Source organism: Ambystoma mexicanum, chromosome 1q (assembly GCF_040938575.1).
Source record: "Ambystoma mexicanum isolate Mex_15411 chromosome 1q, UKY_AmexF1_1, whole genome shotgun sequence".
Lineage (NCBI taxonomy): Eukaryota > Metazoa > Chordata > Amphibia > Caudata > Ambystomatidae > Ambystoma > Ambystoma mexicanum.
The window spans coordinates 567670798-567697036 of NC_090922.1; positions in this window are offsets into that span (position 1 = coordinate 567670798).

A 26239-nucleotide genomic window follows, 5' to 3' on the forward strand; every position below is an offset into this window, starting at 1 on the left:
ATGTATCCGAATGGAGTTCTAACCCATGCGTATTGCTTCTTATCAAATGAAAATGAAAACAAATTCTGAATATCCTCTGCCAGTGGCACACACCAATATCCAGAATGTGAGATCTAATTTAGTAAACACCTTTGAGCCATGCACCCGAGCCAGGCCTTGATCAATGAATGGCAGTGGCCATCTGGACACTGGCACTCTTATTTAATTCTCTCAAATCTACACACAGGCGCCATTGACCATTTGGCTTTAACACACCCAAAATAGGTGTGTTGGATGTGCTATGAATGGGCCTGATAATTCCCAGAGACTCCAAATTTTGATTTATCTCTGCCAATGACTCTAAACATGCCAGTGGTAACCGGTACTGGCTCACAAATACTGTATTTTGTAAAGCTCACCTGGTATCCCCGGGGACGTCACTCAGCCTGTTCTGACCTCTTACGACCTCGAACCCTTCCCTGGAGGCTATTCAACTGGAGACTGGGCCTGAAACACAGGATTGGTAGAGTTGAACTCCCTATTGTCTCTGTGTGCTTGAACCCCTTCTTCCCAGGGGTCCAACCCTTCCCTTTGATCCACAGCTCACCTTGTTTTCTTAGATAGTGTGCTCTCTGTCCTGCTTTCAGCGCAGGGGCGCGTTGATTGATGCAGGCTTGTTGCTGCCTAGTTCCTTCACTGGCAAGAGTCCAACAGGTAAGTATAATGAGTCTTTTGAACAGTTCTCTAACTTCGTTCCTTTCCTTCCTTAGATGATGGCCGGCGTCCGGGGACGGCGGCGTGCTGCTGAGATGAGTAGCGCTGATGGTGAGTGAGAGCGCGATGCGCGATGCACCCCTTTCGTATTTGTATTGAACTGAGTTCTTTTTCTGTGTCTTTTAGGTTCCGCAACGTTTTCAGCGTGGATGCCGGTTATGAAGAACAAATGCGGTGGGTAAGCACGGTATGCGGCGCCTCTAGATGTTTCCATGCTAACCTGGAGTGTCTTTTCCCTCTTGCAGATGGATGAGAAGTTCCGGAGACAGAGTTCCCCTAGAGCGGCTGGGATTCAGGTAAGCATTTGAAGCTCGTACAGTATTTAAAAATAAGCGAAGATTTGCAGAATGCTTACTAATGCCTTTTTTCTGTTCTTTTCCCTTTTCCTTAGGAAGCGGCATGCCAGGATGGGAATGAAACCCCCGAAGATGCCCGCAGAACAGAAGGAGTGATGAATGATGGGCAGAAGTGCCGCAAGGTAAGGCTGTTCCTAACAGTGTTCTTGTTCTTGCAGGAGCTTAGCGCAGAAGAAAGATGCAGGCCTACTGGAGACAGATCCGAACACGGTGAGTGTCACGCTGCAGGTGCAGAAAACGCAAAGCATGTTTCTCAGCCTGCGTGTGGCTTAAATAGTCTCTGGGTATCCCAGGTGTCTCTGGGCTGAACCACACCCAAAAGACTAGACCGCACATGCAGTTCTGGGAACCAAAATATATGGGGGCATCCATCTTGTCCCCATCAATGCACTACAAGTCCAATCCCCAATGTTATCCTATGGGAGTGAGTGAGTCTGGTGCCACAAGCGCCAAGTCTGACTCCAAGTGGGTCTTTGGAGGGATGGAGAGGCCCTTGAGGGCCATGTAGGTGATCGTGGCCTTGCTCCAGCCTGACGTCTTGGAGGGCTGGGGACATGAGGGGCAGGAATCATGACAGCACCCCCCCCCCCCCCCAAGGCCCCTCTCAAGGTGGCTCTTCTGTCTGGTCCTGGTTTGGTTGGATGGTTTTGATGAAATCGTCTAAGCAAGCGAGGTGCATGGATGTACTCACAAGGCTCTCATGTCCTGTCTTGTGGACCATACCCCTTCCAGTTTACTAAGTAGTATAATTTGGATCTGATGTACTTTGAATCTAGGATGTCCTTGACTTCGAATTCTGCCTCCCCGGTGACTATTACTGGCTGCGGTGGCGGTTGCTACCCGGGTCCCAGGTTGAACCGGTTTAAGGAGAGACACGTGGAACACAGGAGGAATCTTCATGTTTGACGGCAAAGCTAGTCTGACCGCCAGAGGATTTATCACAGAGGTGACTGTGAATGGACCCAGGTATCTTGGACGGAAAGTTTGGGTTCCTTTAATGGACAAGTGTTTAGAAGCCAGCCAGACTTTTTCTCCCACTTGGTAGTTGGGGTCCTTTGCTCAGTGTTGATCAGCAAACTTCTTTTGGCGATTCTTGGCTTGAAGTAAGTGTTTAGCTGCCCTTTTGAAGGTTTGAGAAATGGTCGTGTGCAAGGTTTTGACTGCTGGCATTTCCAGGGTTGTAGGAACGTCCAACTCAGAAGTACGTGGGTACCTGACATACATGGTATAAAAGGGTGTCTGCCCAGTGCTGGTGTGTAGGGAATTATTATAAGCATATTCAGCTATCCATAATAGGTCAAACCAGCTTCCTTCAGCTTGGTGTAACATGCAACGCAGATACTGCTCGAGCGTCTGATTTGTCCTCTCAGTTTGACCATCCGTTTGGGGATGGTGACTGGTGGATAGCCGGATGTCTATCTGGGCCATAGAGCAGCATTTTCTCCAGAAGTTAGATACGAATTGAGTACTTCGGTCTGAGACCAAAACTGAAGGAAACCCATGGAGCCGTACGATGCCTTCAAGAAATACCTTTGCCAGAGCGGAAGCATTTGGGAGCCCCTTAAGAGGAATGAAATGTGCCATTTTTGAAAATAGGTCCACGACCACAAGAATAGTGTTAAACCCTTGACTGGGTGGTAAGTCAGTAATAAAATCTAGGGACAACGTGTGCCAGGGTGCTGGTGGGATTTCCAATAGTTGTAATAGCCCAGCAGGTTTCTGCTTGGATGACTTGTTTTGAGCACACACTACACAAGATAGGATGAATTGGATAATGTCTTTACGCCACATGGGCCACCATTAATTTCGTTTTACCTTGGCTGGGGTTTTAGCAATTCCGGGGTGGCCTTCGATCAAGGAATCATGATAACCAGACATGACTTGTTCTCGTAGTTCTTGGTTTGGTAAGAATAAACGATTCCTGAAGTAGGGCAACTGATCTTTTATCATGTAATATTCTCCTTGTTCACTCCACGCTTGTAATTGCTCCGGACTCATCAGGTTTTGGATTTCTTCATGTAATTCTTTCTGAGTTATGGTTGCTGTGATTCCTAGGAGCTTGTCACTTGGGATGACTGCTATTGGGTCAGGGGTCCGATACCCTTGCTCTTCCACCCCCATATGGGAAAGGGCATCGGCCTTCCCGTTTTTCACCCCTGGTCGAAATGTAATCATGTAGTCATATTCAGCAAAAAAAAAAGAGCCCAACTTAGTTGTCGTGAGGATTGGGCCTTTGCCATTTTTAGGTACTGGAGGTTCCGGTGGTCAGTTATTACGGTGATTGTGTGTCTGGCGCCCAAGAGGTAGTGCCGCCATGCCTTAAAGGCTGATTTAATGGCCAGGAGTTCTTTGTCTGTGATAGCGTAATTGAGTTCAGGGGGTGTGAATTTACGCGACCAGAAGGCAACAGGGTGTAACTGGCCCGTTTCGGGGTCCTTTTGTGAGAGGACGGCTCCCATAGCCATGCTTGAGGCATCCGTTTCCACCAGGTATGGGAGATCAGGGCGAGGGTGGCGTAAGATTGGGGCAGATTTGAATCTTGCTTTGAGTTCCTGGAAAGCCTCCTCGGCTTCTGTTGTCCACTGGAACTTTTTGTTGCTTTTCCTTAGTAATGACGTGATGGGAGACACGATTTTCGAAAATCCTGGGATCAACCGTCGGTAGAAGTTTGCAAAACCCAGCATGCTTTGAACCCCCTTGAATGAATTTGGGGATGGCCAGTTCAGGATAGCATCTACCTTGTGTACATCCATTCGGATTCCATTCGGGCTGAGAAAGCCCAGGAATTCCACCTCAGAGAGTTGGAATGAGCACTTTTCGAGCTTGGTGTAGAAGTGGTGTTGACAGAGTTTCTCCAATACGGATCGGACATGTTTAACGTGGCCCTGCTTTGATGCAGAATATACTAGGATATCGTCGATGTACACTAGAGCACTGACATCAATCAATTCCTGTAGGACATCGTTCATGAAGTATTGAAATGCAGCAGGCGCGTTGCAAAGGCCAAAGGGCATTACTTGATATTCGTACGAGCCGTATTTGGTGTGAAAAGCGGTTTTCCATTCGTCCCCTGTTTTACGCGAACAAGGTGATATGCCCCCCTCAGGTCTAGTTTTGTGTAGATTTGGGCAGCTTTGACTTGATCAAGCAATTCAGGGATCAGTGGCAGGGGGTAACGATTTTTTACGGTAATCTGGTTCAGTGCGCGATAGTCGATGCACATTCTCAAGTCCCCCTCCTTTTTGGGTACAAAGAATAGAGGACTGGCTGCTGGAGACTTCGAGGGACGGATGAACCCGTTGGCCAGGTATTGGTCAAGCTAGGCCTTCAGGTGCGAGGACATCCTTGAGCTCCCCCCGCAACCCTAGATGAAATAACATGGTTCTCTTCTCCACTGGCCATTCTGCTTCAACTACGAGTCTATTGAACGTGGCTATGTATGTTAATAGGTCTTGATTCCCTTGGCGTAGGGACAGAAGCTTGTTATCTAATGCCTGCCCATGAGTACGACGGGCGAACCGCTTTTCCATCTCCTGCTGAAAGCCCCTGAAGTCATGCAGCAAAGGATCGTCTTGGGCCACAAAGGGGACAGACCAGTCCACGACACGGGTAGCACAAAAGCGACCCGTGATTGGTCATTCGGAAAGGCCCCTGGCCTGAAAAGGAAGTACAGGTGGCACTGGTTCATGAACGTTGCAAACCTCTTGGGATCCCCGTAAATCGTTCGGACGGGGCCAAGTGAACTGCCCCAGGAAGGGTTATCTGAACGAGATTGGCTGATGGCGCTGGCATCGAGGGCATGCTTCCCAGCAATGGTGCATGCCCTGCATGTGACTGCAGAAGTTGCCAGCTTAAATCATCAGTGCGTTCTTTGGCTACTATCAGCTCTCTCCTCAGGGTGTTGGTCTCCTGCCTGGCTGCATGTACTTCGGAACGTAGCTGCCACAACATGTGGGCTAACTGGTCGGTTTCTGACGTTTCCTTGACGCCCAGGTGGATTTTGATGTAAGGCTTTGCGTTCTGTAACGTTCACCTGGAATCCACGGGGACGTCACTCAGCCTGTTCTGACCTCTTACGACCTCAAACCCTTCACTGGAGGCTATTCGAATGGAGACTGGGCCTGAAACATAGGATTGGTAGAGTTTAACTCCCTACTGTCTGTGTGCTTGAACCCCTTCTTCCCCGGGGTCCAATCCTTCCCTTTGTTCCACAGCTCACCTTGTTTTCTTGGATAGTGTGCTCTCCGTCCTGCTTTCAGCGCAGGGGCACGTTGATGGATGCAGGCTCATTGCTGCCTAGTTACTTCACTGGCAAGAGTCCGACATGCAAGTATGAGTCTTTTGAACAGTTCTCTAACTTCGTTCCTTTCCTTCCTTAGATGATGGCCGGCGTCCGGGATGGCGGCGTGCTGCTGAGATGAGTAGCGCTGAAGGTGAGTGAGAGCGCGATGCACCCCTTTCGTATTTGTATTGAACTGAGTTCTTTTTCTGTGTCTTTTAGGTGCCGAACGTTTTCAGCGTGGATGCCTGTTATGAAGAACAAATGCGGTGGGTAAGCGTGGTATGCAGCGCCTCTAGATGTTTCCATGCTAACCTGGAGTGTCTTTTCCCTCTTGCAGATGGATGAGAAGTTCCAGTGACAGAGTTCCCCCAGAGCGGCTGGGATTCAGGTAAGCGTTTGAAGCTCGTACAGTATTTAAAAATAAGTGAAGATTTGCAGAATGCTCACTAATGCCTTTTTTCTGTTCTTTTTCCTATTCCTTTGGAAGCGGTGTGCCGGGATGGGAATGACACCCCCGAAGATGCCTGCAGAACAGAAGGAGCGATGAATGATGGGCAGAAGTGCCGCAAGGCAAGGCTGTTCCTAACAGTGTTCTTGTTCTTGCAGGAGCTGAGCGCAGATGAAAGATGCAGGCCTACTGGAGACCGATCCGAACACGGTGAGTGTCACGCTGCAGGTGCAGAAAACGCAAAGCATGTTTCTCAGCCTGGGTGTGGTTTAAATAGTCTCTGGGTATCCCAGGTGTCTCTGGGCTGAACCACACCCAAAAGACTAGACCGCTCATGCAGTTCTGTGAACCGAAATATGTGGGGGCATCCATCTTGTCCCCATCAATGCACTACAAGTCCAATCCCCAATGTTATCCTATGGGAGTGAGTGAGTCTGGTGCCACAAGCGCCAAGTCTGACTCCAAGTGGGTCTTTGGAGGGATGAAGAGACCCTTGAGGGCCATGTAGGTGATCGTGGCCTGGCTCCAGCCTAACATCTTGGAGGGCTGGGAACATGAGGGGCAGGAATCCTGACAGATTTCTACTACACCCTTCCGGTAATGTGGCAACATGTAAATTAGTTAGGCTGCAATCATATGCATCTTTAGCAAAGAGATCTTTAAATTCCATAAATATTTTCCTCAATTCATTTTTATCTTCATTGTTATCGCATGCATCTGCTGACAAAATCTGCTCCTCTACCATTTTTGAGAATTCTGGGAATCCTCCATCTCTGTGCTTTCTTCCAACTGTGTGGCTTTGTCTCTCTGTAAGGCTGCCACTTTTAAATATTTCGGCATATCAGCTTCCACTTCAATGTGCTGATTTTCTGTTTCATTTTCATTTAAGTCAAATACTATATAATCCTCTTGGTGACAGCACACTGTCTCATTTGAATCATAAGTGTACACAGATTGAATTTTAAAGATCCCTTTGGGCTGAGAATCCAGATATTCTGGCAATACACCTCCTGCGTCTACATACCTTTCAGGGATATTTCCAATTACCATGTTATTGAAATCTGCAGTATAATGTGATTTTTGTATGGCCATACCTAAGGATGAATTTTCCTTTAAATTAATACCCTGACACCCTTTATTATTCACCATAATTTTTACAGACCCTTCGCCAACATCTATCAATGGGATGTATTCATAATCCAGGCCTTGCTGTTTTATGGATTCGTTCAAGCACACAAATGCATCAGAATCTTTCATTTGCTGTCCATTTTTGCACTGCAGCGTTATTGCAATCTGCTTGGTGAATGCAGGAATAAAAGTATCCTTCCTCGCCTGTAATTCAATTGCATATGGGACCAGTTGTGCGCAATGATAAGCCTTTCTTTTGTCTTCAAATTCAGGTGCAGGCCCACCTAGCCGTGACCATATTTTTTGATTAAGGAAATCTAACACCATACACATTCTGTGCATGATATCATTGCCCATGTATAAGTCATTTTGTGTTCTACCCACTATACATACATTATGATAAATTGTCTTCTGCCCAATATTAATCTTTAGCATGCATCTGCCTGCAATTCGTTTTTCAAAGTCTGGACTGTCCAAACCAGACACATATTGGTTTTTAATTCTAAATTTTGGGATCTCCTCCCTCTCCATTATTTTCTGCAGTAATTTCTCATTAATAAAGCTTCTTTCCTGTTCAAGCGCTAAGGTGGCTTTTATCACTTTAGAATGGTCATTTATACCAATGTGAACCCATGGTTGCTCATTTTCCATGTGTATTTCAGAAATAGAAGTTATGTGTTTTTCTGTGTCTGTTTTAGGAGTAGTATTCTGTTTGCATTTCTTCTCTTTTAAATAGAAGCGCAATGTGTACTCATCTATTTCAGTTTGCCATTTTTTTCAAGGGTCTAAATAAATCTGCACAGATTGTTTTTCCTTCCCACCATACATTTTATCTTGACACATCAAGATGACAGTAACGCTAGGTATACAGCTATTCTGGAGGTATACCTCCACTGCATCATTCGGTTTGGCAACGGTGTGGCATTCATTTATACTGCTGTTTTGTGATTTTATTTTCTTAGGTCTCAATGGTTTTTTCGTTAATGACCACAGTACTCCATTCACCCCATCTATGAGAGGAGACAATCCTTTCAGGCAATCTGTCCCCATCAGAAATGGAATTTCACAAATAGATGTGATCAATACCTCCTGTTTCATTCTGTGTTTTCCTATCTTTATGTCAACTTCGGTAACACCTATAATAGGCACCTCTTCACCGTTAAAAGTATGCACTGGTCCTTCACTTTGCCTCACTGTGATCGGATTCTGTGGAGATCTCCTTTCATTGACACTTTTTACCAATTCCTTGGACATAATTGTGGCCTGTGCACTGGTGTCAATCATCGCAAATGTATTGCATTTCCCTTCTGCAGTGATGGGAGCATGGTACCGGTCTTCAGCTTCCTCTAATATACATAAAAAGTGAGAATTCTTACTGATTTCAGGACTCACTTTTCTCAGGCCTTTTCCACTTTTGGCTAAGCACATTGGTAAATGGAAAGACATGTTTCCCTCCTTTCTGTCCCTTTCTGTGTGAGAGACTATTCATTTCCCCATGTTCAGAGGTTTTTTGGAGTGTGGTCACTGTTCGTCCATCCATCCAGGGATCATCAGAGGTCACACTACAATCCTCCAACTGAACATGTGTAAAAACATTACTTGGTAATTTGACATTTTCTAATTCTGTGCATTTGTGGTTATTTGGTATGGTACCAGTCCTTTTAACTTCTTCAAAAATCTGTGGCTCAAAGAACTCTTCGTGTGATTGATCTGTACCCTCCTTTTGAGTATTTTTTTTTCTGCCTGTGTTTGGTTAGTGTTTTGATTGCCCAGGGAAGGAGTTCTAGCATCCCCACTTACTCCCTGTTCACTGGTATTCCCCATGCATAAGTTATTTTTCTTAAATCTGTCTCTTTGTTCTTTTGGAATGTCAGGTTTTCCTTTTTCATTTGTACAAATCTCCAATGTCTGATTTAGCTCTAGGTTAAACCGAACTTCTTTTTTAGAAGTATTTGCACTTTGTCACATGTTCATTTGCCAGTACCTTCATTTTAAAATCATTAAACATTTCAGAGTCATTATTCAAAATCGCATCAGGGCAATCTGTTTTCTTAACATTGCAGGTATCATTACTACTTAGTCACTTGTCAGAAACCGCCCAGTCAGTGCTATGGCATTCTGCCCCATCCTTTGATGACTGTTTTTGTGCTGTACAGAGCTTTCCAATTTGCTCAGCCAACATTTTCACTTGGGCCTCGAGAAACTGGAATCTTTCCATTTCTCTAGAATCCTCTCTCTGTGGCCTAGATCGATATTGGTTGTTTTCCTCCTGATTGAATCTATTCTGATACCTCTCAGGAGAGTGATTTCTACTGGGATTGTTCCTGAACTCTTGATTCGTATGTGGAGGGGAGCGAGGTGCACCCATCCTTTGATTGTAGTCCCCTGGTGGTGGTGATTCATTGTATTGACGTGGAGCACAATTCATATTCTGCCTCATGTCGTGTCTCTCATTTTGTGGGTACTGTCCACTATGCTGATTCCCATTTTCAGTAAATTGATCCACATATCAGGGTTTATCATGATTACCATATATCATGGTGTTAGGGTCAAATCTGCTTTGTGTACCCAATATCTGGTAGAGACTATTATTTCTTTGATCCTGACTTGGTCTCTGATTGTTATTCATACCTGATATATCAGGCCTATATACTGCCCGGGGTCTGTCTCCAAAGTACCTAGGGCTAATGTAGCTCTCCCTATTACTAGGATCATGTGATTGAAACATTGGTGCAGGGAGTGACGACCTCTGTTGATTACCCCTTTGTTCAGGTGCCAAATTATTTTTACCTGGACTTTGAGCAGACTCAAGGGACCTTTTGGCTGACCTGATCTCCATCACTGTTGCTGAGGGTTCTTTAGATTTTGGTCTAGTGTCTCATTTTATCATTTTCTCTATCTGGACAATAGAGTACTTCATATAGTTTTGTACTTTGGTGTACAATCCATTCAAGGGACTTGTCACGGTCAAATTCACGGACTAACTGTGATATGATGTCTTTCTGTAGCCCATATAAGTAGGCAGTTTTAAACTCATTGCAATTGGGGTCAAAAGATACATCAAAGCGAGAAAACTCTTTTTAAGTCTTGCAAAAACTGGCAAGGTGACGTGTTAGGCCCAGCCGTAATTGTGTATGCAACCTTTTTTGCCTATTGCAATGATTGGAAAGGAGAAAAATTACGTCTAATCTCTTTTTCAAACTCTGTCCATGTCATATCCTGCTGTTCATTTAACCCTCTAATGATACTGGCTGTGGGAGCATCTAGAGTTAAGTGAAAGTATTGCCTGTATTCAGTGCTTAATTTGTAAATAAGTGCCAGTGCCCAAAAAATATTGGCCCCATAATGCTGCGCGGGGCGCTGCCCATAGTGCGGGAGCGCGGCCCGCACCAGTTCAGTGCTAGACCTAGATCGGCCCACCACCAGCCAATCACACTGCTGCTGCTCCATCTCACATGTTTGGTGCTGCAGCAACTGCTGGCATAGGCCAGTAGTGGGATGGATGGGGAAGGGCACACATGGGTTGAGAAAGTATAATGCTTTAAAGTTGGATAAACACTTATTGGTCGTCGGAGAATGAGGCTGTTTCCCTCACCTCCCCGTGCCTTTAAGCCTGAGTTAGGGGATGGTCTAGGCAGCTCCCCCAATGCCCCATTTGCACCTCCTTGCTCCCTCTCTTCTCCTGTCTCCTTGTGCCATCCAGTCTGAGGAGGCCCCCCCACCCCTGATCCAGCTGCATGTAGCAGCTATGATGGTGTCTGCTAAATTCCTTCTTGCACTCGGCGCATCCACCTGCTTAGCCGCAACACCCCACACTGGCCTTCCACAGGCCCTGCATTTGATTTACCTGGTTTATAAATTCACTTTGGTTTAACCTGCAGCCCTCCACGCATTTCCCTTTTCCCATAACCTTCCCCAACAACCCCCCAGAAATAATACACTGTCTCGGGTTGTGGATGTACAGGCCGCAGTTGCTTTATTAGCAGGAGGTATCTTACAGGTGCTCCCTTACTTGGTAATACAGCATCAGGTTATTCTGCTCTGAGCTGCACACCCTTACACTCCCCACTCGGTGGATTGTAGAAACTCAAACTTGAGGGTAGGAAAAAAAGTCTAGGACATAGTGGGCCAAATCTGTAGGTATTGCAAGTGAGACATTTTACTAACAGGGCAAAGTTTCTATGGCAAGGTGGACTCAACATGACAGGACGGTACACACTGCACAATATTTTACTGACCTCCATCACAGCACCCGCAGACCTATGTTTGACTTGCACTTGCCTTCAAAAATGCATAGGGGAAGAAGTGGGTAGAGAGACACCCTTTGCAGTTGAAGTCAGGGTGAGATTACATTATTTGCCCGGGATCACACACTTATGCTGAACAGCGAAGCAGGGATGTTAACCCAATTTGGGAAAAGAACAGCCACCTTCTTCCATGCTTTACATCGAACAAATATTTCAGTTTTGGTTGTCAACAAGACCTACAATACTGTCCTATAGTTTACTTGCAAAATACACAAATTGCATAAAAGCAACATGTAAATCCATATAGCAGCATGTTGGGCCAACATAATATCATTGTACCTTTATGTTCCTCATCCTGGATGGAACTATAAGATGCAAAAGGCAAAATATTTATTTACCCACTTTATTTTCACCGCTTTAAGACTCACAATGAAATAAGTTGTGTCATAAACTCACTTAGGTTTGGTCTATACTGATTGCTCTAGCTCTCTGACTATGTGTGCCAAATAAGACAAAGTCCTCACTGGCACATACAAGAGCGTTATTTTTTCAGACCAGTTTCTTGCCATCTTTTCCAGGGTTGGAGGTAGGTATCCATTGTGTACGCCCATCAAGTAAAAGTCCCTTTTCACTGCTGCGTTACAATCATTGTCCCGGGACTCAGGATAGCTCAGCGGCAGTGTGCTCCACTTGGAAGCAAAACACGAAGCAACACAGGTTCGATCCCCGACTCCTCAATTCGAAACCTCTGGGTATTAAGCGCGTTATAAATACGCATCTAAGACATGCTCCTCCTTTAACTGCGCCTCGATGCCCCAGGCTGTGTGAGCACTTTAAAAATGCAAATAAATAAAAAAGCATTCTGTTTCAGTCACTGTTGCACTGTATTTGTCTCTACTCCTTCTGCCCCATCTGACATCTGTTAAAGTACACCAAGTATTGTTAATCGGTTACCTCCAGGAAGAGCACCCTCCACTCGGCCTGTTCTTCAGTCACCTCATCCAGGTGTTTTGTGTAATCAATTTACTCTCAAGCCCTTATCAGTCATCACATCTCATAAATGCATCCCCCCTCACCCTTCCTTCAAGCATGAGCATGGTGTTGTTGGGGCATACAATTGTCTGGAGTCGGGCACCAATGAAAAAGTGGTCAAAGTTGCAAACGACAATTCATTTCTTTTGTGACAGACTGAGTAGTACCCACAGGGGAGGCTTTTTGATAAAAATGTGAGGCAAATTGTGCATTTTAAAGAGTATTTTTTCAGTGACACTGGCCCAAACTACTAGCCGAATGGTGAAGTAACTCGTCAAACTGGCCCACATGGACCAAAAAAGCTGGCCCACAGTAGCATTTTGTGTTTTTGGTTTGTGCATTGCCCTATAGGCCAGTCCGAGCCGGATGCTATTTTGCCCCATAGGCCAGTCCGAGCCGGTCCTATCTTTTCAATGAAAACGAAACACTCAGCCCCTGCATCGCCTGAATCCTTTTCTGTACTCTGCCGGGTGTGTGTTTTGGTGTGAAGGAAGCAGTGCAGTATGTTAGTGCAGTGGAGAGAGGCATAGGTCACAAGGCCATGGCTGCTCCTGCCTGCAATCAAAATGGTGTCAAACGGGCGGACAGGGGCCCGAAGGATCAAAATTATGGAAAAGGAAATATGCAAGTGTAAAAACCTGCACATGGCCTCATGGTGTACCGTGTACCGCGTTGTAAAGGGGGGCTAAACACACATCACTTGGGCCAAGGATTTCGGGACCCCCATCCGCTCCCCCCCAGGATATTGCGGCTTCGCTCAGGTGATTTGGGGCATGGTGCTGGATTGCTAACTGACACAAACGAAGCTGCACGCGCTGTGCAGTCCTGAGGGGGCTGTCTGTGCGCATGCTGTCCTGAGGGGCTGTGCACGCGTTGTCCTGGAAGCTAAGAGCACCCAATGTCCTGAGGGGCCATGTACGCTGTGTCCGGGGGGGGCTGTGCATGCAGTGTCCTGGGGGGCTGTGCATGCAGTGTCCTGGGGGGCTGTGCTTTAGTGATCCCCTTGGCTGCCTGTGCACTTAGTGTTCTGGTGGGCTGTGCTCACATTGTTTCAGGGGGTCTGTGGCTGTGCTCATTGAGTCCAGAGGGTGTGGGAGGGCTGTGCTCAGTGTCCCGGGGGCTGTGCACGTAGTGTCCTGGGGGGTTTTGCACGCAGTGTCCTGGGGTGACCCATCTCATGTTCAATGCTCGCAACTTCCGAGACACGAGGGCCACCCGGCCACGGCCACCCCAGTCGGACTCTAATAAAAAGGGGTCACAGACCCAGCAGGACTCAACCACGGACGAGGACGACGCAGCCGCCTGTGCCCTGCCCGTTCCTGGCCCTTGCTGGCTGAGCTGCCTCAATCACTTTAGGCTACCTTCTGTGGGGCCACCCAGCCACCGCCACCGCGGCCATGCTGATGAGAAGAATAGGTGCGCAGCGGCCCCACAGTAGTAAGATTTTAAAAGAAAAAACGTATATTTGGGCGACTGAGGCCCATCACTTTCTAAGTGATGGGCCCCAGTCCCCACTCAAAAATACTTATTTCTTTTAAAACCTACCTTCTGTGGGGCGGGGCCCAAGCCACCGGCCCCACGGAAGGCCAGGTTTTAAAAGTAAAAAGTAAAAAACTCACTAATTTGGGCACAATCCACGGGCCCGTGGCGCAGCAGAGTCATCCGACTCAGTCTGCGCCGCGGCAGCTCTGCCTGGTGGTCACAGACATTGGCCTGGACCTTTCACTGCAGTCAGCAGCACACAGGTCACACAGACAGAAGCCCGGGTGCGGACGGGCCCCTGGTGGGGTCCTGACTCCTGGCCAGTCAGGACACCACCAGGGGACCGTGCCGCCCCCCGGTCCCTGACCTGGGCCTTCCTTTCCTGATGACTGACAGGCTCAGGGCAGGCTGCTGTTTTACGATCCAGACTTACCTGCTTTTACCGACTGGGACTTGATCTTCTCTCCTTTTGGGGCCTCAGGCTGGGGGGGGGGGGCACACACTGGCACAAATGAAAAAGCAGGCAGAGGGGGGCCCCAGGAAGCAACTAGGCCGCACCACACAGTGCGGCAGGACAGGCTCTCTCTCTCACATGCCACGCCTAGACACCTTCACTTCACAGTAACTCGTGAAATGAAGGTGGCGCCGCGCTGCCTCCTGTAACAACAACACATCACCATGTCATTTCACTGGCCCAGAAGAACAGCCAATGAGAACTGCACATTCTGTGTTACTATACAGAACATATCAAATACTGCATAGTAACAAAATGGCAGTTTTCATTGGCTGTTGTTTGTAACTTGTTCATTGCTATTGCTGGCCCCTCCCAGGCCCAGCCAGCCATGGCCTGCACCTGCAAGCACGAGAGATCAAAATGACAAACAAACCCAATGATTTGTAATGAAGCAAAATGAAGTAGAAGAACAACTAAAGCAATTGCACGTGCGCTGGCCCCCCTTTGATTAGTTCTGGTGCCCAAAAAAGAGTGCCGGTGTTGGGCACCTGCAACCACCCCAACAAATTAAGCACTGCCTGTATTGTTCCTTAGGTATCTGGAGGGCTTTGAATATATCATGCACCGCTTGTAAGTGGTCCTATATACAGCACTCCCCTCCTTTTTTAAATGGTTTAATCAGAGCCTTGATTGATTTCATTATTTTTATGAGGCTACTCGTTGCTATGCATGGGATTGCACTACTTTGTGATTCAACCCTGGTGTCCAGTGTATGGGATTGGTGGCGGCCCCCAAATGGGTGTGTCAAATCCCCCAAGGGCACTGCAACCAAGTTCATTCACCGGCCCAGTCGCTGGGGCACTAGCTCTCTGTGTAGAAATAGGATTCACCTCAACCCCATTGAATGTGGTGCCCTGCCGTCTATCCTGGGACCTGGAAGTGCACATTTGCTGTTCCAAATCCTTGCACTTTTTAAGGAGCCTATCTGCCTCCTTAAGCAAATAGTTGTTTTCATCACTGATCTTATTAATTACCTCTTGCATATTGCACATTTGTATTTGGTATTCATTGAATTCTTTGTTTCTCTTGTCTCTTTCTTGAAACATTTTAACCATTTCCTGTTCAACATTTTGGAGATCACTTTCTTTCTCACAATGTTCCTTTTGCAAAACCTGCATTTCCAAAACAACCTCATCTTTGTCTTGTCTAATATGGTCTACCAACGCTTTCAAGTGTTTCAGTTCTTGTTCACTATCCTCAAACTGCTTCTTGGTTTGAGACATTTGAGTGTCAAGATCCCTATATTTTGACTGCATGTCTTTTTGACATACCTCCAATTCTGCTCTTAACATTTCCTCCTTTTCACTTGCTCCATCCAAATCAGCTTTTAACCTGCTAATCAGCTTGGCATCATTTTCTTGCATTCGCAGGGATCTATTTAAGATAAACCATATCTTGGCACATAACCGTGTCAGACAATCTTTCTCTGCATGTTTATCAACTGCATTTAGTAGTCTCAAAAGGCAGACCTGAATTATGCTGCCTTCTGCAAAAATGCTGTCTAATGGTTCTTTCTGTACTTCACTATAGATGCGGTCATGCCATTCTGTGGCATTATTTGATGACCATGTGCATATAGCTTTGCATCCAGATATTGCACTAGCTCTGGGAATGTGGCCTCCATTTGAGACATTCTAAAATTCACTTTTAGTGTCACACTGCTATCATGAAATGGGTTCCCTCTAATGCACATATGGTAGTGTGAGACACACTTGCCACGCCCAGTAGAAGCTCTATAGCCACTTTCCCGGCTGACGCACCACGTATGTAGGATATTTCATGTAAATATGGGGTTTGGTGGTATTTTCTTACCGCTAAAAGTTGAGTGGTAGTTTGGTAATACTTATCCTTGCATTTAGATTGGGTTTGGCCTCATATCATTCTAGTGACCATACCTAACTAAGTCTTCCTTGCAAGTAACAGTGCCACAATGCCCCCGGGCTGCCTGCGCGCTATATAAATTTAATTAATAAATAAATATTGGAGAATCTAGTAATATATAGTACTGGTGGTATTTTGTGATGATAGGTTATTTAGTGGTGAGCATAGTTTCCTTCCCTATATCATAACCCCATCATAAACAAAACCTTCCTATCTATTAGAATACCTCCTAGTGATCTATAGAGGGCCTTGGACCTACATCCAAGAAAACCCAAAACTCTTACATAGAGTGTCATATACCATCTGTGGCTGGCATCACAGGCTTATCTACACCAGTGATCTATGCCCATAGGCATTGCTGGCTCATGGACCTCCAGATATATATATATATTAGAATCCCCCAAACAACATACAAGGGACACACACCTTTTATAACAGCTTATTCTGTTTGTTATTCTATCTACATGGGCAAATTGACAAATGTACTACCTAAAACAATGAATCTTCCCCGTGTCACAAATGCTATTCCAAATGCAATAAGAAAAAAACTCTACACGATCTGCTTTTATATATATTGTTTGTATTGTAAACAAGTGCAATTCACAATAAACATCTTACCATGTGCATTGCATCGTTATCTGTAACAAAAAAAGAAGGGAAAAATACAGAGACAGAGCAAAATTCACTTTGTAACATTTTAACATGACGAATTAAATGCAGGGGATTTCTTTTGGCTACTCTGCCTGCCTGATATTTTTAGATCGGTCATTCATCCAGTGGCACACAGTGATCTCACTCAATTTCTCTCCTTACCAAAAATATTTGTTTGAAATCCTCCCACACGACCTTGCTCTCTGCTTGCCTCAGGACAACAGGCCCAGTCGGCATGAACAGCTTCTGTAATCTTCAGTGTCTGGAATGCACAGTGAGTAATTCTCAGCCAGTGCTTAGTGACCATGCACTTCTGTCTTCAAAGCCCAAACACCAACAACTTCTCTCTGGCAGTCTTCCCCTCAGCAGGACTCTGCATCAACCCACTTCGCCTACATGGTATATCTGCAGACACTTACCTCCAATCAGGTTAAAAGGCAGCATCACCCTTTCCTTTTACACAATAGAAGCTTTGCTCACAGAGCAACTGTTTCTAATATAATTTCCTGGTATGCAGGCTTTCTGCCTTCTGCAAACTGAACACAGAAGAGGAAAAAATATGCAAGCGCAATTTAAAAATGAATTTCTACCTCATTTTGCACACAGAGATTACATTATAATGTTAAGGAGTTAGTTAACATTAGTGATTAGTAATTGTTAATTAAGTCAGTCGGTTATAAATAATGTAGTCTCCTATGCATGAGGTTTTCCAGAGAAGAGAAAAAAAAATGTGGTGCACTTTTACTCTTTGCAGCTTTACATTGAGCTTTTTTGCTGCATTATGAATTCCATACCTTGCATGCCTCCAGCCACATATTCACATGTTATACTGGCAACATAAAAAGGCTATAGGTGTGCGCCACATTATTGCTGGCAACAAAAAAATGTTCATCACATTTAGTGAAGCACTATATTCTAAAGCGCTATAAATACTATAAAACGCTAAATATATATATATATACACATATATATATATATATATATATTATTACAACAGGTCCTGTAGTGTACATTAGTAGGAAAGCATCATATTTTCTTTTTGTGCGCAGCAATGGCAACCATCCTAGAATGCCTGGAAGAGAATGTTCCACATGAAAAAAATGAATGAGGACGATAACCCCATTGGTACGCACCTCAGTGTCAAAAGCTAAAGAATTACTGCAAGTGCAAGCACCCTAGAAAGGCTGAAGGAGAATTTCCTGCAATACGAAATGAGTGACCATAGTAACCTCATAGGTAGGAAACGCAGTGTGAAAAGTAAAACAATTACTATATATTGCTTCCCGTATACTAAAAACATTTGTTTTTCTTTCACTGAACATACAGGAATACAAAAATGAGTACACCAGAAGCCGCACCTCTTCCACAGCAACATACGGTCACAGAAACTGAAGGAAACGCTGTAAATATGAAAGTAGACCACCAAAATGGATGAATTACTAAACAATTTTGCTGCCTTGAATAATTTTGTACAAGAACATATTATGGAGAAAATAAAGTACCACTGCCCCACCTGCACATGGCCCCCTTCTCCATTTCCCAGCCCCCCCATCCCTGCAAATTGCGTGTCATGAGAGACATTTCAATGAGACCGCAATCCCTTCCTCCCCCTCACCACCAACTTTTAGAAATGTCGAAATCCCCAGTATTTGTATCTGTTTCTGGGCTCCCTTTCCGAACAGTGGCTATGAATGTGTGCAAATAAAGGTTGATATGTAAATTGTTACTGAATTTATATATGCCTTTTCCTTTGTTATAAGAAGGCCATTGTAACAATGAAAGGCACAGCACTAAATGATTTGGCAAGAGTACCACCAAAGAAATTGAAATCGGCTCATACTACATACCAAAAGCACAGACAAAAGGAGTAAAAAAGACAAGACATGCCCAACTCCACACACAAAAAAGTGCCTCTTCAAGCACACCACCTACCCTTCCATCAAAGTATGCAGACACAGAAGGAACGGGTCCATTCAAATTTTCGAATACAACAGGTGTTAATTACAATGCAAATGCCACAATAAATGTTCTATTCCAAATGCCAGCAATTGTGCAAAAGGGAATAGTTTCTTACCTGTAACTCAATTTCTCCAGCATTGGTATCTTTCATGGATTCACATGCTTAGAATATTCTCCGTCGACAGACTGGGAACCCTCGGTACACTTATAAAGCCGTTTCCCATAGGAAAACATTCAACACTTTTGTGTCCTATCTACAGCGTTTTGGGCCCACGCACGCATGCCCCACTAGGACGTAGCGGTATAAATACCCCGCCCCTGCTGCTCCCTTCAGATTTCGACCCCTCCAAAGCAGAATGGGGTGAAACTTAGATATACAAGACAAATGCATTCCGGGGAGGCCGGCGGGCGCATGTGAATCCATGAAAGATACCAATGCTGGAGAAATGGAGTTACAGGTAAGAAACTATTCCCTTCTCCAATATTGGATCTTTCATGGATTCACATGCTTTGAATAGAATGCACAGCAGTGATCCTGAAAAAAGAGGAGGTGTGAATGCAATCCGGTAACCTCCCAAGCATATGTATAGCGAACCACGCTTACGAAGGATGCCAATTTAAAATGCGCAACAGTACATGCACAGATCAATACCTATATACACAAATATAAATATATATACACATCCTTATATACATCCACATAAACATATGTCAAATTAAGCACAGACCCTTCTTGAAAAGGGCTTACCTTATTGAAACAGATGGCGCAAGACTGCTCTTCCCATTTGTATTTCGTCCGCATGCTGCCGTTCGAGGCAGTAGCGGCGGGTAAATGTGTGAGGCACTGACCATGCCGCCACCTGGCAAATGTCTGTCAGCGGGATTCCTGCCCACAACGCCGTCGATGACGAAGTTGCCCTTATGGAATGAGTTCTCGGATGCCCTTGAAGCGGCTTTCCCGCTTTTGAATGACAGAAGACAATCGTCGACGAGACCCATCAGGCCAGTCCCTGCTTTGAAATTGCTTTTCCTTTTGCCGAAGGACCATATGCAACGAAGAGTTGTTACGTAGATCTAAGTTGCTGAGTCCGATGAAGGTAACATTTTAGAGCTCTCTTGACGTCCAGGGTATGCAGGACTTTTTCCGCAGCCGATGAGGGAGTCGTGAAAAAGGTGGGCAGGACAATAGAAGAGTGCTTATGATAAGCCATAGGAACTTTTGGAACGAAATGAGGATTCGTTGACAACCACTTTGTCCTTAAAAAAACCTTAGGTACGGAGGGTCTATGACCAACGCTTGCAACTCCGAGATTCGCCTAGCTGATGTTATAGCTATGAGAAAGGCCACTTTCCATGACAAGAACTTCATCGACGACGTGGCCATTGGTTCAAAGGGTGGTTTCATTAACCCTGCTAGCACCATATTCAGGCTCCACGTTGGTGGAAAGTGTTTAACCGGAGGGAACGTCCGGAACAAACCCCCCATGAAGTGCTTCACCAACCTGTCACTAAACAAGGGAGACGACTTCCTTCTCCTCGTGAACCTAGAGATGGCCGCCAGGTGCACCTTTATTGATGAAAAGGATAATCTGTTCTTCGCTAGGTGTAGCAGATACAGCAGAAGCTGTTCCAGAGTAATCCTTAGAGGTTGCACCCCCGTCTGTCCTAGACACCACGTACAGAACCTCCTCCACTTACACTTGTACGACTTGTTGGTGGAAGGAGCTTGCGCTGCCTGCAGGATCCTCCGACAGTCCGACGAAATGCTCATGGCACCAAATTCTGAAAAGTCAGGAGCCAAGCTGTGAGATTGAGACTGTCTGGATTGTGATGCCACACTGTTCCCTTGCTCCGGGACAGGAGATTGGGAACCTTCGGGAACGTTATTGGTTGATCCACTGACAGGTGAAGCAGGTCGGAAAACCACGGCTGCCTCGGCCAACACGGTGCCACAAGGATGACCCGGCACCTGTACCTGCATATCCACTGTAGAGTTCTCCGTATCAGAGGGAACGGAGGGAAGGCGTAGAGGAACTTGTCCGTCCACGGACAGGAGAACGCTTCCCCCAGCGAGCCTTCCTGTGGCCACCTGCTGGCATACGTTTCGCACTTCTTATTCCTCTTCGTCGCGAAGAGATCCAGCGGAGGTCGTCCCCATTTCTCGAAGACTTTTGACAATTGAACGCTATCTCCGATTTGTGAATTTGGTCCATATTTCTGCTTAGCGAGTCTGCTTTCTCGTTCCGCACCCCCGGAAGATGATGAGCTACGATGGATACATCGTGTTTCAGAGCCCAGTGCCACACCTTCTGATCCTCGGTGGAGAGGGTTCTGGATCGCGTGCCCCCTTGCTTCCTCAAATAAAATATCGCCGTTGTGTTGTCTGTCAATACTCTCACTATGGACCCTCTGATGTGCCGCAGGAATGACTTCAGGGCCCAGCGCACTGCTCTCAGTTCCAGAACGTTGATGTGTAGGAGGGATACCCTCCGAGACCAATGACCTTGCGTTTGTAGAGTGCCCATGTGTTCTCCCCAGCCTGTCAGGGACGCGTCCGTCACTATGGTTAGCCGAAATTCCGGCTCTTGTAGGGGTACCCCTCTGGATAGATTCTGGAAGCTTCTCCACCACTGAAGAGCTAGTAGGAGCTTGTCGTCGTCGACGGTCAGTTTGTCAGACCAGAGCCCTTGGGCCTGCGTCCATCGGTCCGCCAGAAACTCTTGCACCGGCCTCATGAACAGGCAGCAGTTGCCCACCAGAGGAATGCAGGATGCCAAAGCGCCCAGAAGTGACATATTTTCTCACTGACAGTCTGGTATTGATTTTCAGCTGACCTGCCAATCGATTGAGTTTGGTGATTCTGTCGAGAGATGGCCTCACTAACCCTGACTGGGTCTCGAACTGTGCGCCCAGGAACACCAAGCTTCTCAACGGCGTTAACGAGGATTTCTCGAAGTTTACCGCAAACCCCAACTGTTGTAAGAGGTGCATGGTGGCCTGCAAACTTGTGTGAGTCGACATAGGGGAGGACCCCCTCACCAACCAGTCATCGAGATATGGGTATACATGATGGCCTTGTTTTCTCAGCCAGGCTGCCACCGGGGCCAAGCCTTTCGTGAACGTTCTGGGAGAGGATTTCAGCCCAGAGGGAAGTACTGTGAACTGGTAGTGAGTCCGCCCTACCACAAACCTTAGGAACTTTTTGTGTCGCTGACACATCGGTATGTGGAAGTACGCGTCCTGCAGGTCCAAAGACGCCAGAAAGTCCCCTTCTTGGACTGACCGTATCACTTCTTGGAGCGTGAGCATCTTGAATTTTAGGCTTTTCAATGATTTGTTTAGATCGCGCAGGTCTAGAATGGGACGCCACTTTCCGTTGGGTTTTTTTCACCACAAAGTATCAGGAATAAACTCCTTGACCCCTCTGTGACGACAGAACCAATTCCATAGCATCTTTTTGTAGCATAAGTGCCACTTCCTGCTGCAACACGCTCAGATGGGGTTGAGCTACAAACGCCGGTGGAATGTGCGGAGGGTTGCTTTTGAATTGCAGGGAATGTCTGTATCTTACAGTGTCCGACACCCATTGCTCTGTTATCTGCTCCCATTTGTTGATGTAGCACGATACCCTGCCTCCCAGAACGTTCCGATGCCCGTCATTGCTGGTCCTTGGTTTGCTTACCCCTCGTCGACGAGTAACCTGTTCTCTTCTTGGGGGCCTGGTAGTCCCGGCGTCGTTTTGCCGCTTGAGAAGCCAGTCTGTATCCCTGGGAGGGGTATGCTGGCCTACTGAAGGATCTGTCTCTCGATGCCGAGAATCTGGAATTTCCCGATGCTCCTCTGAACGGACGAAAAGACCGGAAACTTCGACCACTTTGAAGGGCCCCCAAGGAACGCGCCGTGTCTGAGTCCTCTTTCATGCCCTTCAGGGCCTCGTCTACCTTCTCACCGAATAGAAGGTCTCCCTCAAAAGGCATATCCAGCACCTTGTTTTGCACCTCTGGTCGGAAGTTGGTGCATTTCAGCCATGCCTGCCTTCGGAGAACCACACCGTTATTCACCATCTTAAACCCCGATTCCGCGAGGTCCACCGCGATGTTTATGGCATGATTGGAGGCCTCTTCACCCTCTCTGACCAGTAACATCGTCACCTTACGATGTTCTTCCGGAAGATGCTCCAGCATAGGAGCCAGTCGGTGCCACATCTCCCTGTCGTATCTGGCTACTATAGCCAGGGAATTGGCCGCTTTCACTCTGGTAGCACCTACCGACAGCACTTTTTTTGCCGAAAGCATCCTGTCTGGCATCACTTTCCGGGGGATTCGTGCACTTGTGCTGGGCCCTCGCCTTTCTCACTGCCGCTGCCGACACCACTGAGTCAGGAGTTGGTTGGGAGGAGAGACACTTGGGGGTAGACTCCGGAGCCTTACATTTTTTCTGTAGCCGACCTTTTATTGCTGCTTCCGAGAAAGGGTGGCGCATGGTCTGCAGCCCCTCTTGCCACACATGATCCAGGATGGGTACTGAAAACACTGACCTTCTACTCTTTCCCTTGTGGTCGAAAAGAAGACAGTCCTTTTTCTCCTCTTCCTGGGCCAGGCCGAATTCTGTACAAGCCTTGGCCATCATGGTGTGAAATGACCCAATATCGTCCGGGGGAGACGGCTGAGCCGGGCTTCTCGGGGCTTCTAATTCTGCTTCGGACTCCCAGGTTGGATCCCTGGAGGGGGGAAAGCGAGACCTCCGATAAGGCTCTACTGTCCGAGTCTGAATCCATCAGCTCTCCTTCCTCGCGGCGTGGAGCCGAGAGGTCTGTAACCGCTGGCAATGCCGTGGGGGTTGACTGAGGTGGCCGACGAGATGGGCCCGGGTCGATGGTCGACCTAGCCGGAGTTGCTTGAGGTAGTCTGTCGTCCAGTGTCTTCAGCAACATTTGCAACGTGGATAAGATCTCCAGCGACAAGAGTGACTGCGGATTGAGCAGAGGGGTAGACCCCCGGAATGCTCCCGGAGAGAGGCCTGGTAATCCCTCGCAACCCGAGGTCTGCAGGGCCAGCTATTCTCACATCCTCCTCTCCCAAGGACACAGACAAGGCCCTCTTGTTGCAGTAGTGTCTCCGGCAAGACTGGGTCGTAAACCTCTGGTCGCCAAGCCTCTTGCGGAATCTGTCGACGAAGCAATAGCTGGACTCGTCGTCGTTATTGCCTGCGGTCCAAGAACGGTTGAGGCCAATTGTGCCAGCGGCAGAGACGTGGTTGATGACTGCCCTGCAGTCGACGGCGGTCGTGCCGGTCCTTGAGGCGTACCCGCCTTTTCTGAACTCGACCTGCGCTTCTCTGCATCTCGACTCGAGGTCGACCTATGACGATCGTCCAAGGAGGATTTAGATTTTTCTTTTCTGTCTTTCTTCGTTGAAGATGAGGATGACGAGGCTTTCTTCGACGAAGAGTCTTTAGAATGGCTTCTCGATGATTCCTTCTCTGCCGGTCGTGATTTCTTCACCAGTGGTTCCGACGATGTCGAGCGGCGCGGGGCCCCTGAGGATTTTGACACTGAGGCCACGCTGCACATGGAGCCCACCTCCGAAGGCGGGTATGCCCCCGCTCCATCGTTTAACCATGCCACAAGTCTCCGACTTCGATCTTTAAGAGTCTTCTGGGAGAAGCCCTTACATATGTCGCACTTGTCCGCCGAATGATGAGGGTGTAGACAATATATGCAATCCATATGTCCGTCCCCCTCGTACACCTTCAACCTGCACGTAGCGCACGGGCGGAACATCGCTTTTCCTGACATCAGGAGAAACTCCACAGCACAACCTAGACAAAATAGTAGACTACACAAGGTGCTCCCACTACTTTGGAGACGGTTGAAATCTGAAGAGAGCCACAGGGGCGGGGCATTTATACTGCTACGTCCTAGTGGGGCATGCGTGCGCGGGCCCAAACGACATAGATAGGACACAAAAGTGTCAAACGTTTTCCTATAGGAAACGGCTTTATAAGTGTACCGAGGGTTCCCAGTCTGTCGACGGGGAATATTCTAAGCATGTGAATCCATGAAAGATCCAATGCTGGAGAACAGTTATTTAAATGGCGCAGACAAGTTGTGTTAACAAATGCTCATCATATTCTCAGAAATACAATAAGTAATCCTGACAACATTTAAGGTGTCTCAGGAGTAAGGCAAGATTTGGACTATTGTGCAGGAATGGTGTAATTCACGTTAAACTGACAAGAAGATCCACAGGAATTTCTAATGTACTTACTACAAATACTGGAAAGGAAAAACACTCAAATTAAATCTTTCACATTTCCTACATGTGGAAACATACATGCTGTCGCTGCAACCATCTCATTCAGGAGCAAGTCCCCAACAAATGCTTTGTGTATGTAGCAATAACTTATTGTGAGGCTATTCCATTTCAGAAAATGGTGCACAATGCAAACTATAGCATATTGTGTACATGGTGCAATTCTGATAATCGGTCGATGCTACATATACTCTCACATAGTCAATATGTAATTGTAATGCTCTTAAGATACAATGCTGATGGAACCAAAAACACTGCAAACTTACTGCCTTCACACATGGCCAGGTATCACTTGACAAGAAAACCTTCACAACAGTAGCCATAATTTACCACACAGGCGACACAACCAGGGGAGGCCACTATACCACATACATTAGAAAGCAATGCTCCTGGTGGAAATGCAATGAAACTTCCATCATTCCAAAGCAGAGATTACCTGCAAATCTTGCAAATGCGTACTTAATGTTCTTGTAGCCAATATGTAGTCATTGATGTACAAGACTACTATACCTTACTCCCCAGCACCAACCAGTACCCTCATAAAGGAACAAATAAAGAATTAAAGCAAGTTAGCATACAGCACACATTCAAGAAATGCATTACGTGTGTGTTGGATAATTTTATCCCCAATTAGTCCAATGAGTACACTAAGACAAATAATGTGTACACAAATGACAGTAGCACTATTTTCCACATGATACTTAAAAGGTAAAGTATTTAGTATGAGGGTTCAAAACTATCCTCCGTAACCTCTGAAACCACCAAGTATGCAAATGAGTTACTGCCTCTTTAAGAATACACATACAAATGCTATACATAGGGAACTATCACTACATAAACCCATAGTGGTACACCACCAATTCAGAATGAACACAGATGTGAAAGTAGCAACAGGAATGCACAAGCTTGTAAACCTACCTTACAGGAATGGGACGCTGTAAACATTAGAATACGCCACCTGGTATGTAACTTGACCCAGATTACTACAATGTTATTTGCAGCATTAAAACACCCCAACATAACCTTCAACAACCACTGTGCTACAAACATATCCTCAAACACTTCCAAAGTATGAGCAGTTACAGTACGCCAACAGGTACGTAACTACCGTCACAATTCTGTGACAGTAGATGCCACAACAGTACAATGCCACAATACTTGCAAAACTAATGCTTACCTCTGTTGCCCCTCA